The sequence below is a fragment of the Halichoerus grypus genome, chromosome 2, assembly GCF_964656455.1.
Source record: "Halichoerus grypus chromosome 2, mHalGry1.hap1.1, whole genome shotgun sequence".
NCBI lineage: Eukaryota > Metazoa > Chordata > Mammalia > Carnivora > Phocidae > Halichoerus > Halichoerus grypus.
In genome coordinates this window covers 134,709,232-134,726,150 of record NC_135713.1, presented here as the reverse complement: position 1 = coordinate 134,726,150, position 16,919 = coordinate 134,709,232, and the positions used below count along the sequence as shown (strand labels likewise).

The 16,919-nt window shown below is 42.6% G+C and overlaps 1 protein-coding gene across 5 annotated transcripts in view; it reads left to right on the top strand.

The window, feature by feature from the left end:
• Positions 1–16,919, top strand: part of SNCAIP (synuclein alpha interacting protein) — a 155,638-nt gene that overhangs the window by 58,041 nt on the left and 80,678 nt on the right. The window contains exon 1 of one of the 5 annotated variants that reach the window (XM_036071933.2): positions 16,299–16,391. The exons of the other annotated variants lie outside the window; for them this stretch is intronic. The gene's annotated coding sequence lies outside the window, so the exon portion shown is untranslated. Of the gene's footprint in view, positions 1–16,298; positions 16,392–16,919 lie in introns of those variants that run through there. 5 annotated transcript variants of the gene reach the window in all.

Sequence of the window (16,919 nt, the reverse complement as noted above, 5' to 3'; positions counted from 1 at the left end):
ACATCTTCATTCCTTCCAAGTTTTGGACTTGTGAGTAAAGCTGCTGTAAACATCCCCAGGCAGATTTTCGCGTGGACGTTGTTTTCCACTCCTGTGGGTAAATATCAAGGAGCACAATTGCTGGATCTCATGGTAAGAATATGTATAGTTTTGTAACATACTGCCAAACTGTTTTCCAATACAGCTGTACCATTTTGCATTCCCACCACCAGTGAATGAAAGTTCCTGTTGCTCCACATCCTCACCAGCATTTGGTGTTGTCAGTGTTCTGGATTTAGGCCATTCTATTAGGTATATAGAGGTATCTCATCCTCATTTTAAATGTCGTTTTCCTGATACCATATGATATGGAGCATTTTTTCATATGCTTACTTGCCATCTGTCTATCTTCTTTGGTGAGATGTCTTTTAAGACCTTTGGTCCATTTTTTAACTGGTTGTTTACTTTTTGTATTGAGTTTCAGGTGCGCTTCAGCAATTTTGGATAGCAGTTCTTTATCAGATGTGTCTTGCACAAATATTCTCTTCCAGTGTGTGGCTTGTCTTATCATTCTCTGGAAACAGTCTTTCCCAGGGGAGAAGTATTTAATTTTAATGAAGTCCAGTTTATCAATGATCTCTTTTATGGATTGTGCCTTTGGTGTTTTAGCTAAAAAGTCATCACCATACCCAAGGTTATCTAGGTTTTCCCCCCTGTTAACTTCTAGGAGTTTCATAGTTTTACATTTTACATTTACTATGATCCATTTTGAATTAATTTTTATGAAGGGTAAGGTTTGTATGTAGACTAATTTTTTTGCATGTGGATATGCAGTTGCTTCAGCACAGTTTGTTGAAAAGACTACCTTTGATTCATTGTATTGCCTTTCTTCTTTGTCAAAGATCGACTGTATTTATGTGGACCTATTTCTGGGCTCCCTATTCTGTTGATCTATATATTCTTTTTGCCAATACCCCACTGTCATGATTACAATAGCTTAATAATAAGTCTTGAAGTCAGGTAATGTTAGTCCTCCAACTTTGTTCTTCTCTTTCAATATTGTGTTGGCTATTCTGGGTCTTTCGCCTCTCCATATAGATTTTAGAATTAGTGTGTTAGTACCCACAAAATAACTTGTGGAATTTTGTTTGTGGTTGCATAGAATCTATAGATCAAGTTGGGAAGAACTGACATCATGACAATATTGAGTCTTCCTCTCCATGAATATGGACTATCTCTCCATTTATTTAGTTCTCCTTTAATTTGGTTCATTAGTATTTTGTAGTTTTCCTTAAATAGATATTGTATATAGTTTATTGGATTTATACCTAAGTATTTCATTTTAGGGGTGTTAATGTAAGTAATACTGTCTTTTTAATTTCAAATTCCACTTGTTCATTGATGGTATGTAGGAAAGCTATTGACTTTTGTATATTAACCTTATATCCTGCAACCTTGCTACAACTGCTTATTCTAGGAGTTTTCTGTCAATTCTTTCAGATTTTCTAAATAGACAATCATGTCATTTGTAAACAAAAACAGTTTTCTTTCTTTCCAATCTGTATAGCTTTTATTTCCTTTTGTCTAGTTGCATTAAGTAAGACTTGCAGTACAATGTTGAAAAGTAGTGGTGAGAGAGGACATCTTTGCTTTAAGCTTCCCATCATTAAATATAATGTTAACTGTAGAGTTTTGTAAATATTATTAAGTTGAGGAAGTTTTCTTCTATTCAGTAATTTTTAAAGTAATGGTTTTCAGTGGTATTCTCCAATGAAAGGAAACAAAGAAGAGAATAGTAGTAAAAAGAGGTACATGTAAAACATTTGGATAAGACTAGAGTTTGAACTTAAAATGATTCTCAGAAGAACTGGTCATTCTTACTGGCAGTGTTTTTTCCCCTTTGATTCCTGCCTGCTTTGTTGCCCTCCCCTGACCCTTGGTCAGCCTTGTTTGGTATGTTCACTGTTGTCAAATCTCCATCTTTCTCTTACTTTCCCCAATTCTCTTTGTAAACTATTTCAAACCATGAGCCCTAAATTTTTTGGAATAATGACTTAGACTTTATGATACATGCCCTTCCCCAAAATGCAATTATGCCCTATATTTATTTTAACTATATTAAACTATGATTTGTTTTGTGGTAAGACTTTTCTGCAATACTGGTACAGAAAATTTTGGATGCCTTCTGTGGCTAAACTAAAGTTAGCTTCTTATAAAAATATCCCTGTTTGGTTTCACTGCTTCATTCAGTGGACTTTTTTATTCATTCAATAAATTTTTGAGTGCCTTCCATAAGCCACAGTATGTGCTGAGCACTGTGGCTTATGGTGGACAAGACAAATGATCTCATCATGAAGGAGGCAGATATATGAGCAGATCATAATATTAAGTTACTATCAGTACACTGAATGTAATTTGCTCAGGAATTTTGCACAAAGGAAAAGGCAGGGAGGTACTCTAAACTTGAGGTCAGGTGTAGACTTGGACACTTCCTTAGGAGTTACTTCCGAAGTCACCCCCAAGGTAAGTCTTTAAAAGTATGTTTAAAGGGTAAACACCGTGAATTAGTCAAACAACAATAAACAGAAACCACTCTAGATATTTCAAACAGAGGGAAACTAAAATAGGGCATTAGTTTCTTCATTGCTGGAAGAGCTGAAACACTAAACTAAGCAAGATAAAGCTGTCCTGAGATCAGCAAAGGCAGAGAAGCCACCACCACTCCTAGGGCTGAAAGGGCAAAAGAAGGAGGTCTGTTATCACCTTCAAGTTAGGGTGACTGTGCCTTCTAGCACAACTGAGAATGTGAATGATGCTAATAATGCCTGCCTTAGGAGCTGATGACATGTAGGAAATACAAGCAGGGCAAGTGTGTGCGTGTGTGTGTGTGTGTGCAAACGCGCATGCATGCGTGCGAGTGATATATAGGTATATATAGATAGACAGAAAGACACTTACCAAGTCCTTCTCCCTACCCTCTAATCTTCTGCCCAAGCCTGCCCTTGGCCAGACCCACCAGGAAGTCAGTCAGCTGGCAAAGAGCTTAAGAAATACAGTTGTCTGAGAGAATGGATCTGAGAATAAATAGGCAAATGATTGCACTATTCATTGGCAAATGAAAAGCCAGAGGTGGGGGTTTGGACATTTTGAGGTGGTCCCAAGAGGAGGAGGATGTACACAGAGATATCAGCATGAGCCAAAACCCCAGTACATGGAACAGCGTGGAATATGCACAGAATCTCAGTTGGTGTCTTTTAAGTTTCCAGCGTGAGTCAGAGGTTTGTAGGAGGCCCCCAACATGATTGGCTCCTTATGACTGGTGGAGGACCTGGCCCTCTGTCTCCTAAGCAGTGGGAAGACACCCAAGTGTTTTCAGTAGGCCATCTTTATGTTTTAAGTCACTCGGACAGTTGTGTAGACAGAATGATTTTGAAGAATGAAAAGTATACTAATTTTTTGGCCTTTAATTTTGTCCTTCTCTATGCATTCAAGCAAGAAACAATGAGAGGAAGCTGTAATAAGAAGTGGTCAGAAGGATGGAAAGGATAAAAATTTAATTGACAGGATGAGTGAATGTCAGGTGTGGGAGAGGGAGGGACCAGGGATAATACCCAAGTCCCTATCCTTAGCTGAGCAGAGGATGATGGTGTCCCAAGTAAGGTTGAGTTGGAGCCTGTAGGACATCCAAGGAGGGATATCAAGGAGCAGATGGCTGGCTGTATGTGTAGGGGTCAGTGGTTGAGTGGGACATGAACCAAGACTTTGGACCCACAGGGAGCAAAATATTGGAGCTGTGAAGGAAAAAGAGAAAGAATGTCAGACAGGTCGAGGGGTTATCGGATTTAGTATTTAGGAGCTGACCTTGTTCTAAATCATTTTTAGAGGAAAAAGCAGTAGAAACTCACTTGTGGGGAGTTAAGTCAAAGAACACGGGAAAGTGGCAAGTGTGAAAGTAGATGCCTCTTTTGAGAAGTTTGGACGAGAGGGGAGAAAAGGTGGAGTGGAATCCAGAGCTGGGATGGGTTTTATTTGTAGTGTTAGTGAGACTCGAGGTTGTGTGTGGTCAGGAGATAGGCTTTATCTTCAAAGAATTGAGTAGAGATAGAGATAGAGATAGAGACCCAGGGTCTCAGGGCTGGAGTCAGGCCTGGAGAAGGTTGGGGGAATTTTCCACAGCTGCTTGCCAAGAAACTGAGCCCTATGCTGCAAAAAACGTGCATCCAGAAGTTCAGCCTTTGGTGAAGAGCTCGTGTAGCACCTTCCACTTACAGGCAGAGAGCACCTTGGTGACTGTCTGTATGATTTTAGGACATAAATACAAAACCAGCTGTTGTAAAACACCTTCAGACTGGGTTCACAATTTCATTGACCCTACGATCGCCCCATAGCTGTGTGTGTAAACAGATATGTACACATGCAGACAAACATAGAGGTATGTACACTTGTACACGTACACATACACACACACACACACACGGCTAGATATATGTCATGTCTCTTGGAAACTCCTCATTCGGAGCCTGAGACTCAGAGTGGATATGTCCCAACAAAGCTTTCATGATCCATACATGACTGAACCCAGGGCTTCTGGCCTCGGATTCCTAGGGACAGCCCTTGTGATTCTCATAGATTGGCCTGGAAAGCATCAGATAGAGGCACTGCCCCCTCCACGCTGCTTCCTGGTTGACCAGGCCTTTCTGTCTCAGACATCTGGGGGCCTCTCTCCGGCACCTCTGGTGTTGAGTGGCTGAGCGGCTTCCCCGGGCCCCAGAAAGCTGCTCGTCTTCTTATATTGGTAGCTTCTCCACTACCAGCCAGCCTTCTGTGTTCTCATGTCATGCCTTCCCCAGATTCTGCCCACAGAGCCTTTCTACCCCGGCCTCTTCCTTTCCACATACAGTAAGGAAAGGCACCACCGGGGGCTTTACACTTGCGGACTTTTTCATCAAGGCCTAGTTCTCAAATTCTCTCACCTTTCCCTGCTCCCAAAATTCTTTGAGCATTTGAATCCAGTATTTCTCCCCATTCTGACTCAAGGCCCTGCCAACCCACTGCTCTTTGGAACCACACCACCCTTGGGGGATTCCTGATTCAGGGACGTAACAGCTGGAACCAGCTGGGCAGGTTACTCAGGATTATTGAAGCTAATAATGCCTTGTAGGTTATTGGGAGGATTTCAGGAGAAAACGTGTATGAAGGATCCAGCTCAGTGCCAGGCTTAATCAATCTTCGCTCCCTTTCCCCACCCGAGTGGCCTGGAGCTCTTACCCACATTTCCCAGCACTTAGCACACTAATATAATTAGCAACATTAATGTATCTAAAAGGCAATTACCATTTAATTGCTCTGACCCCAACCAGCCTGAAGTTCCATTCCATTCACTTCTGATTTGGAGCTAGGGGGCTTTAGTCCTACCCCGACTGGTGACAAAATCACTGCCTTACAGAGAACTGAACGTAACTTCAGGCAGCCATTGATTACAAGGCAAAAGATTTGGTAATTCTCTCCATTTTGCTCTATATAAAAATGCAAATATCAGTTTGCTCCTGGCCAGTGGACAAATCAGACAATTTCAAGCACCATCTTGCTGTGACTTAGTGAATTATGCTGCTCGGTTAGACCAGCCCCGGCTTTCCAGAAGGCGCGCCCTTCCCCATATGCGCTCTACCGATCTTCATTGAAATAACTTAGTGCCCTTGTATAGATTCAGACTTAGAATCAAGTTTCAGGCATCTCTTCTTAGAAGACATTTATTTATATTACATACTCAATTTAAAGAAATAAATGCCCTTCCCTCAGCCTGCAAAGTTTGTTTATCTTAGCGCTACTGTTGAGAACCTAACGTCCAATTGAAGGCAGCGTGGTTTTTTCCCTCCTCCTCCGACCCAACATCGCCTTAAGTAACAGTAGTCTCTAATCAAGGGGAACCCGAAGTATTCTGGGACTTCTGAATCCCCATCTTTAATATTAGAACTGCACATGTGCGTTTGAGGAAACCTAGATTGCCCTAAGCCACACGGAAAGCACTGACATCTGGACCACTCTACATGTGATTGCGAGCTCAAGTAAAATCTAAATAACTTGAGCAGTTTGCGATTTGGAAAACAGCCTGGACCGTATAAATTTCCCCTTCGTTCTTTGTCTGTTAAATCTTCCGCCAAAGTAAATGGGAGCCGTGGAGAACCTTTGAACTCCTCAGTTCTCCAGTGACCTCAGTGAGGCTGGATTGGCAGAAGCAGCGATGCGTTTCCACAGGAAGATGTTTTCCCTTCCCTCCTTGAAGTGCTCGCGTGCCGGGTCCCTCTGCAGGTGGAGGATGCGGCTTGCAGCCGGGCAGCCCCGCGTTGGCCCTAGCACTTTGGGAGCTCCTCCTTGCGGCCCGCGGGGCTCCCTGGAGTTGGTACCCCCGGCCTCTTAGCACCTGCGCCTCACAATTCGGGCAGCTTGTCCCCCCTCCGTCCCTTTCAGAAAGAGCTGTTGGAAGCACGAGGTCTGGAGGGCGGTGCCCACCTGTTCCCCCCCAGTCCCCGCAAGCCGCTTCGCTCCTCCCCACTCCTGTCTCCTTTTTTGTGAACTGGAGATTCAAAAAAAATAGCCCTGCCACGGGAGCCCCTCTTTTCTCTGAATGTCTTATTCTTGTCCTCCTGACCAGTTTGTTATCTTGTATGGTGTGATATTTATTCACGATTAATAATTATTTATTTAAATATGTCTTCCCACAAATGACCTAACGTATTAGATATGTGTGTATGTATATGTAATACAACAGAATATATATATATATAACACATATATTATATATGACTACACCAGATTTTGCCTCTTTTTAATAATTTATTTATTTTTATTAACATATAATGTATTATTTGTTTCAGAGGTACGGGTCTGTGATTCATCAGTCTTACACAATTCACAGCGCTCACCATAGCGCATACCCTCCCCAGTGTCCATCACCCAGCCACCCCATCCCTCCCACCACCCTCCACTCCAGCAACTCTCAGTTTCCTGAGATTAAGAGTCTCTTATGGTTTGTCTCCCTCTCTGGTTTCATCTTGTTTCATTTTTCCCTCCCGTCCCCTATGATCCTCTGCCTTGTTTCTCAAATTCCACATATCAGTGAGATCATATGATAATTGTCTTTCTCTGACTTATTTCACTCAGCATAATACCCTCTAGTTCCAACCATGTCATTGCAAATGACAAGATTTCGTTTTTGATGGCTGCATAATATTCCATTCTATATATGTATACACCACATCTTCTTTATCCATTCATCTGTCGATGGATATCTAGGCTCTTTCCATAGTTTGGCTATTGTAGACATTGCTGCTATAAACATTGGGGTGCATTGAAGGCAGGGACAGTGGCATTCATTCTCAGCATAGTGAGTTCTGTCTTGGGAAGGCATCTCTTCAGCCCTACTGTGCCATCAGTAAAGAAGAGTACTATCCATCCGTCAAGACAATATTCACAAAAATTAATTTTACTCCCCTTGTGTTTTAATGTATGCTAGTTTTCCGGTGTAGAAATAACCCTGAAGGGGAAAAAAAATAACACGTGTTTTACAGTTTCACTCTAATGCAAAGGAGCGTATTACATGTTTGCTAATCCTTTGAAAAACAAAAAATGTTTACGGAAGCCTTTATTTTGGGGGGGGGTGGTTTATAAGACACTTTTTTACCCTTAGCCCTTGGCTCTGAAAAGTCAGTATTATTGGCCATCAATTGTTACTATTTGGGCATATTTGAGAAATGGCGTCACATAGACAGTTTCTTAATGTATTATCCCCAAGTCAAATCTTGAATTATGATTATAGTCTCATGATTAAATTTCATCTGCTGTTTAGAGTGGTTCTTCCTTGCTCTCCAAATTCATTCCAGGTGGTCATTGTGCCTCTTTAAACAGGGTTGGGGGGGGGGGGTTGACAGCCTTTCTCTGTTCAGTCAGGGAGCAGAGACCGATGTGCAGAATATTTAGAGATCTTTATGGATCTGGAAGCCTAAGTGCCCAAAATGTGTAGCATTGGAGGAGGGAGGACCATTATGGCCAAAAACCTGCATGACTTGTGTATTATAAACCTGAGGAAACTCTTCTCAAAAGGAGTTGCTTAGAGGCACCACATGTTGGGTGTATCTACTGTAAATCCTTAGGGGAAGATGGAGAATAGTCCACAGAGAATCCCTAGTCTGACAGCATGTGTGGAGACAGTGACGAAGAACCAGTGGCTTGAGAAGCCGTCATACGTGGCTTTGACTCCTGTCTCCGTTACTCAATAGCTTTGAGCAATTTACTTTCTAGACTGGTCTTCTATTTACTCAGTGAAATGAGAATGATATTAAGTATTAAATAAGATTAAATTTATAAAGGAACCCACCAACCCACCAGTGTCTGGCTCGAATTGGTGTCAAATAAATGGTAGCAGGTGTGAGCATTATTATTGTGTTATTACCGTTATTTTTATCAGTTATTTTTATCATTGTTATTATTACTAGCATCATAAGAAACTCAGGGGTGCCTGTTTGACGGAGTATAAATAATGCTGAGGTAATGGATATGTTTTAGGGAAGGAAAAGGTGGTGTGGGGATTCTGAGGTGGCTACCTGTCTTCGTAGCCAATTAGGGATAAGGGGTTTAATAGGAAGGGTCAGCCCCTCCAAACACCACTTTCCCCCCCCCAACCCCTGGAAGCTTTCTTACCTGCTAATGCTGCCGTAAACCTCTTACACGTATCCTTACTAAAGGAGTTGGTGTGTACCAAATACCGATCTTATCCTTACATAGATAAAATATCTGCCCATCTCTTATCTCTCTGATCTGTATTTTTTGCTCAGGCCAGTGTTGTCCTAGTTTAGTAGAGATATAGGGAGTATACAATTCTCTCCCCTCACTGAAAGCGCTGATTTGTAGCATTTGATCATTGGCGTGGTGTCAGTACTCCCAGCATACCCAATTTCAAGCTCCCAACATGAAGCCGGTGAATACAGAGTTGGGAAGAGGTGTGCACCGTTGCTCAAGTGAGGGCAGGCTGGGTCCCGTACACCACTGAGGCAGACAGAAGCATGAGCTGGGACAGTATAGAGTGGGATGCTTGGCAGCAGAACTTACGAGCAAATACAGCAGAGGGAAAGTAGTTTGTCCCCAGCATGGAGCATTATGATATACTTAGCCAACAGAATTCATCCAGAAAGTGAATTAATGCCTGATTACTTGAGCGACGTGTTTCAGTGCTATTTTTCTGTCCTTGCTCTGTTACTCTCCCAACATTCTTAGGACAGAAATCTTTTCCTAGTCTTCCGTGCACTGGGGGGTGGGGAGGTGGGAGGGTCCACTTAATCACTTCCAACTGTCAGAATGTTTCTTTAACCAGTAGTTGGGAAATTTGGTCATGGACATAATGCCCATGTTTATAAAAGTGTCCTCCTCCTGCCACCCCTTCCTGCCTCCTTTATCTCCTCCCCTCTTCCCTCCCTTCCTTCCTTATTACCTTCCCTACTATAATTGAGAATATTTCCTAACATCTCCTTCATAAGTCAGCAATGCCATGAGATCTTCAAAATAGATAATAGTATACCTGCTTTGTAAAAATGGTAGAGGTACTAGAAAACTGCCATACTTCATGAGGCTGCCTTGTTACCGTCACTGGTCATTGGTCGTTTTGTTATTTGCAAATCCTCACTATTATTGAGATACCCCACTTCTTTGATTTTTTTTTTTTTTTCCACGAGTGGAGACAGTAATTTCAGCCACTGGCCACCTTTCCTTTGCGGTCCCAAGTTTAACGTCATTCTCGCCCCTACGGTTGTTGAAAACTATACCACGTGGTATCTAGGAAATTGCATTACGGTGGCTATAAATAGATTTCCGAGAATTTTTAATTAAGTGAGGACACCTAGAACTTTTTCATCATAGTTAAGTCCCCGGAGATGATAAAACAGACTCCTCTTGGGAAGCTCTTCTGTTTCAGCTGCCAATCATCGCCGGAGCCAGCAAGATGCTGTTACAGACCACCTCACAACTGTTAGGATGATAACAGTTGATGTTCTACCACCAACCAGTTTTGTCAACCTCGTGGATTAAGAAACCCAGCTCTCCCTGCCAAGACGTTTTCCAAACGGCTAATGACTGAACTGAAGAGAAGACATCTGCGATAACCAGTTGGTCATTGACCATGAAGCCGTCTGCCGGCGTGCTCGAGATCATCGCTTGCACCACTCTAATCCTCGTGAGCGTGGCTGGAAATGTGTGTTTATTTTATTCCACAAGGAAATGTATCGCTGGGCCTTTACAGACATCCTTTCTCCTGATTTTCAGCCTTGTATTTGTCCACCTCCTGAAAAACTTGGTGGTGAACATCATGAAAATTGTTTATTCTTTTGGTTTTGTGTTGGATTCCGCGGGCTGCAAAGTCGTGCACTTCACGGCCTCCCTGACCACCTCGCTGGCCATCTGGTTCATGTTACACTTTGCCTTGCTCTACCACCGGAAGCTTTACTGCACTGTCCACCACTTGAGTGAGGTTCCCAACCCGGATCATCCGAAGCGTCCTTGGAGGGTGGTGTGTGCCCTTGGGGTTGCTGGGGTGGTGGCATACCTCCCCATTTTACTCTGTGCTAGAAAATCAGAACACCACAGTGCCGGAAATGATACAGACCCCTCGTCTCCTCACAGGATTTATGTGGATTGCCTCATTGACTTTGGAAACAGGCAGGTAGAGTTTTACTATGGGAAAATATTTTTAGTTCTGATTGATATTCTTCCTTTAGCCACCTTAGTCTTTGTCTGTTTCTGGATGTCTGTTCTCCTTTTGGAAAGAAAGAAAATGACATATGGCGACATCTGGATGGGAGATGATGATTCAGAAGTTGAAATCCTTAGAGGGGCCAAGTTCAGCATTTTATTAATGTGGCTGATCACTCCACTTTGGATTTCTCACTTTATCTTAGTCTATTTCTTAAAAGACTTGGCAGCCTGTGTCTTTATTCCAGCCATTCTCACAGCACTGTCTTCGGGCTTCTCGGCTCTGAGTCCTTTCCTGCTCATGTTGGTGAATTACAGAATGAAGTGCGTATCCTTCTGTAGTGCCAGAGAGGAAAAACCCACCCCTCAGCCTGCAAAGGTTATTCTTTCTCCCTACGCTTAATGGCAAAGACCTCAGTTTCTTTTTTTAATTAAGTTTTTACTTTAATTCCAGTATAGTAACATACAGCGTTCTATTAGTTTCAGGTGTACTATATCGTGATCCGACAGGTCCATACATCACCTGGTGCTCATCACAATAAGTGCGCTCCTTAATCCCCATCATCTATTTCACCCATCACCTCCCCCTGCCACCCCACTCCCCTCTGGTAACCATCGGTTTGGAGAACTTGCTTTTAATCTCTGGGAAATGGGCCCTGGCCCGGGAAGGTGCAGCTGAGGCTTCCCTAGCCCTCATCACTAGACAGTTTTTGCAAGGGGGCTCGAAGATCCCCTCCTCTCTGAAAACAGAGCTCTGGGGGAAATGGAAAGAAGATAACGTGAAGTGGCGCCTGGGTGGCTCAGTCGTTAAGCTTCTGCCTTCGGCTCAGGTCATGATCCCAGGGTCCTGGGATGGAGCCCCACATCGGGCTTCCTGCTCCGCGGGAAGCCTGCTTCTCCCTCTCCCACTGCCCCTGCTTGTGTTCCCTCTCTCACTGTGTCTCTCGCTGTCAAATAAATAAATAAAATCTTAAAAAAAAAAAAAAAAGATAACGTGAACACTAAGTTATTAAAAGCTGCAGGAAAACAGGTCATCACGACATTTGTCACTGGGGACAGTACCGAGATTTTGAATGTAGAAATTCCAAAGTGACTGAACAAGGGTCACAGTCTGGAAATAAACTCCACGTAACAAATAATATATTAAGTATTTACTCTTTGCCAGGTGTTGTATTCGAAAACAGCGTATTGTTGAAACTGAGGGTAATAACTTCCTAGCTAAATTGCTAACAGTACTTGACGCCAATCTTGTGTTTTCATCTTATGTTTTTTCTTAACATGCTTTGCCCCACATTGAAAATCATTCGTTAAGTATGCAGTGTTCAGTTTTGTACTGTTAGTCATAGTACCTCAGCTAAGCGGGAAGCAGATTGCGTTCATTTTCCTTTCTCTAAGTGTCTTTAGTAAATTAGGGATAGATGAAAGCATTGGATCAAAGAATTAGTGCTTGCTTAATCATGCTCTGCATGTATGCATAGATGTGCGAATATTTGGTTACTGAGCTATGCTTGTTTAATTACCTACATATCAAACTATACTCTTCTTCAGAAAAAGGAGTCGTTTATGTTATAGAGAGTTTATTTCCCCTTTTGGTTATTAAGTCGGTACATTTTAATTGGAGGAATTGATGAAATCTCCATAGTAATCTGATTTCTGGATTTGGATTCAATAAAAATAAGCACATTATAATAATTATAACCATAATTAGAAATACATGGCCAGTGGGGTGCCTGGGTCGTTCAGTTGGTTAAGTGTCTGCCTTCGGCTCAGATCGTGATCCCAGGGTCCTGGGATGGAGCCCCACCTTGGGCTCCCTGCTCAGCAGGAGGTCTGCTTCTCCCTCTCCCTCTACCCCTCCTTCCTGCTTAACTTCTCTCTCTCTCTCAAATAAATAAATAAAATCTTAAAAAAAAAAAAATACATGGCCAGGATTTTATTTTTCACAGTTAAGCCAGTATAGCTATTTGGACTGCTTCAGATTCAGTGAGTAATTATTTTAAATATCTTATAATGCGCACATGTTGTGTAAGCGTTGGATTTTAAGCTAATTCTCATTAGATTCTTATATTTTTTCTTTCATTTTCCTTCTTTATTAGTAGACATGGGATTTATTATACTGTAGTTCTAGTGACTGGATATCCCTGTATTGAGATTCTTGCTCTAAAAAGGCTGCATCTAAAATTATAAACCTGGATCTCATTAACAGGAGAAACTTAGAACATCTTTGTTGCCATGAAGTGCTATGGAGAAAAGAAATTTTAAAGTAACCAAGGCCTAAATTTTGTAGGGTTTTGTAGGCGGGCGTCTGTCCCTTGTATAGCACTGGGAATTAAAACACACACACACACACACACACACAGAGACTTAAGGCCTTCTCGTTTTCTGGGTGGTCTTCATGGGAAACGCTTAGTGGAGTCCACAGAGGCAGTTTAATCAGAAGGGCACTAGGCATGGATCCTGTATAATGAAGTTAACATCTGTGGACACGGAGGATGTGGGGAAGAGGTCACCATCTTTTAATTAAGTGCAGATGTAGCCAGGGCTGGGATGAGCTATTGATCTTAGGTAGCAGCTCTCAAATGTGGTTCTGGGACCAGCAGATTCAGCATCACCTGGGAACTTGTGAGAAACGTAAATTCCCAGGCCTCTACCCAGGCCTATTGAATCAGAAACTCTTGGGGTTGGACCCAGCGATCTGCTTTAATAAGCTTTCTGGGGGATTCTCATATGGGCTGAACTTTGAGAACACTGGTCTAAGGCTGCTTGGGAGTTTAATCTTTACAAATGCTGAGAAGTAGGAGAACACAGCCAAGATGGCCAACTCTTGATGGAGTCTTGAATGCTCTCCGTACATATTGCTGTTATGTCTACTTCTGTCTAAAAAGGAATCGAGATTATCATCTGTGTTCCATACATTCTCAATAATAATTGCCAAGCAAATCCACTGTAGAAATCAAACAATCTTTGCAAAATCAGGAGTAAAGCATGACCACTTCAGGTGCGCCAAAAATTTGGAACTTGGATTTGGATAGTTTCCTGTACATAACGGAGTAAGGGATCCAGTTCCAAAATTATTCCATAGTTCCTTTCCAGAAGCCGGTGCAAGACGCGACTGGCTAAGGTCCAGGCTCAACTTCCCAGTGCTAGAAATGTTTCCTTTTTCTTCCCAGATATTTTCTTTTTGTTTGGGCCTCATTAGGTCATAGTTTTGTCCTTGTAGAATTGTAAGTTTTCATCTACAACAGAGAGTAAATCATACTCTCACTGAATGAACAACATCCCAGTTCTCTTTCAAAAATTATTTTCTCTTTAACTCTCTTGCTCTCTCTCAACCTCCATATTTCTTTCACATTCCTTGTGGGATCAGGGGGCAGATAAGACAGGATTAGGAAGGTTCGACAGAGATTGTCATGGCAACACTGAGGAGAGGGGTCCGGATGGGTCAAGACTGTCCTGGTTCGGTTTTAGGCATGTTCCCACTGCCGTCTCAGACCACACAGAATCTTTGCGTTAGGAGGCCATCTCTTCCTCCTTGCAAATGCAGGAGTCCCATCTTTCGCCCTCGAAGGATCCCTCCAAACCTCTAGATGAGCAATTTCTTGCTGGCATGGTTGTGATCTCATAAAGCAACCTGTTTCATTTAAGCCCACTCCAGTTGCCATTAGTAGGAAGTCTGCTGAGATTGGTGTACCTGAAACTTCCTCTAAGATCGACCCTTGGAGTCGAATCTTGCCTTTATGTGGTGACTCTTTATGGTCATAGAGGGAGAGGAGATTCTCTTCTCCACATTAGATGTTTCCTTAGCTGTGCCACATGAGACAGCTTTCCAAACACCAACTGTCCTGACTTCCTTACTCTTCCTTGGTACATAACAGTTTGCCCCTGACCTTCATTAAGAAGTGACATCCAGAACCAAACACAGTATACTATTTTTGTGTTCAGGGGCGTGTCTCTATTTTTTTCTATTATACATTCTTTTGTCTTGTGAAGCTCCTGTAAGTATGGATTCTTTCCTTCCTCTTTCCAAAAAGAATTTTGAATAATAAATTTATTTTTTTTATTTTTTTATTTTTAAAGATTTTATTTATTTATTTGACAGCAAGAGACACAGTGAGAGAGGGAACACAGCAGCGGGGAGTGGGAGAGGGAGAAGCAGGCTTCCCACTGAGCAGGGAGCCCGATGCGGGGCTTGATCCCAGGACCCTGGGACCATGACCTGAACCGAAGGCAGACGCTTAACGACTGAGCCACCCAGGAGCCCAATAAATTTATTTTAAATCTCTCTTTCTCTCTCTCTCTCTCTCTCTCACACACACACACACACACACACACACACACAAATTTAAAAGTACCTCTTCCTCTAGGCTTAACTATTAAGGTCTTTTCAAGCTCTAAAGTCCTAGTATGAGTTGGTTCATGGTCAGCATTTAGATTTTAGAAATAAAAAGAATGCAAGAATTTTAAACTATAAGCAAGAGCTCAAAACTACCAAAAGACCAACCTTTGTAGGGGTTTGTCAGAGCAATTCTGATCTCCAGAATGAGGTTTTCCAGCCCAGGGCTGTCTTACTTGCCTTTTTAATAAAACATAAGGAAAGATTGTCATCAACATTTTCTTTGAAGATGAAGTCAAAGTATTATAAATCAACTGGCTATGGAACATGATGTTTTATGGAACAGTTCAGGGACCTCTCTGGGTAAGAGATGTTAAGGTGCACAAAGATCCATATACTTTTCTCCTCATGATGATGATCATGCCTACCGTTTTTTCTGTTGGGACTCTGCTGGAGAGGGGAAAGAGCATTTGCTTGGCATTACAGTTTGTAAGAACCCAAAGCGATACAATTAAGGATCAAGGATGTCTGTGGAATTCTGACCCAGATGGCTCAAAGATATGCCCATGTGTCAGAGCAATCCGAAGGGCAAACTGGTAGAGTCCCAGAATTAGTGGGAAGTGGCTTGTCTGAGCTGCTTATCTCCTACTTAGTTGTACTTAATTTGGGCCAAAACATTCCTGTGTTTTCCCATCTGTGAAATAGAAAGGAAATGACTGCAAATCGTGATACACACACTCTACCTCCTCACAGAGTTGTAATAAAGTCAGATAAAAAAATTAAAGGTGACTTGAAAAAATCAAATGGCAAAGCATCACTCTGACCCCTGCAGTTTGGGCAAGCTGGAATAAGGGAGAAAAGCAAACTTAACATCAAAAGCCCTGGCTGTGTGTCTCTGAGGCAATTGCAGAACCTCTCTGAGCCTCAATCTCCTTATCTCCACCAAAGAAATTTTGAAGAAATTATGAAGGCTTTCAGAGCCTTTGTGAAACATAAATGGGAGACTGTATGTAGAAACACCTAGACCCTGGGTATAAAGTTTGTTCCAGATCGGGCACCAGACCCAGACCCCAGTACAGAGCTTTGCTTCACCACTGTTTCTGTGGGCAGTCACACAGGAAGAACAACACCCCCTCCCTGGGAGCTGGAGCAGGGTCAATATGTTGTCTCTTGTTTGATAGCAAACATTTACTTGTATTTTCTCCAAACAAGCTGGAAACTGTGATATTCCAAGAAAATGTGCTGTGTTTACACTCTGGCTTTGGAAATAATCCCCTGACCACCCCAGCTTACCACCCTGGCCTTCACCCTTCAAGACTCCTTCTTTGGAGCAAAAACAGTGGTAGGTATGAAATCAATGTTATCCATCTTTCTGGAAGTTCTGCTTGAGCATTCTCAGCCTTTGCCCATGCTGTCACCACTGCCTGGGACACCTCCCCCGGCCCTCCAGCTCCCCTCACCATTCACACCCTTGTCCCTCAGTGTTCAGCTTAGACCTCACCCCGTCCCAGGAAGATTGCCTCATCTCCAAGTTCTAGGTTGGGTGTCTCAGGCTCCTGTGGGTTCACTTCTCTTAGCAAGGACCACATTTTATTGTAATGGCTTGTTTTCTTATCTCTGTCCCTTTGTACTCCATGTCCCATGACGGTGTGGAGAATGTACACGCGAGGATAGTCCATACATGAAGAAGGGGATGAAATCTCCAGAGGTCGTGCTTTCCCCCTTACCTCTCGTGTGTACTTCTTGGCCCTCCTTCAGTTACCTCTTTCCAGTAGAAATGTCTTGTCTCTATCACTTTTCTGCTTCAGGACTAGGCATTTAGTGACTGCCATGCTTCTGGCCCCTGTTGAATCAAAGAGTAAAAGAAACC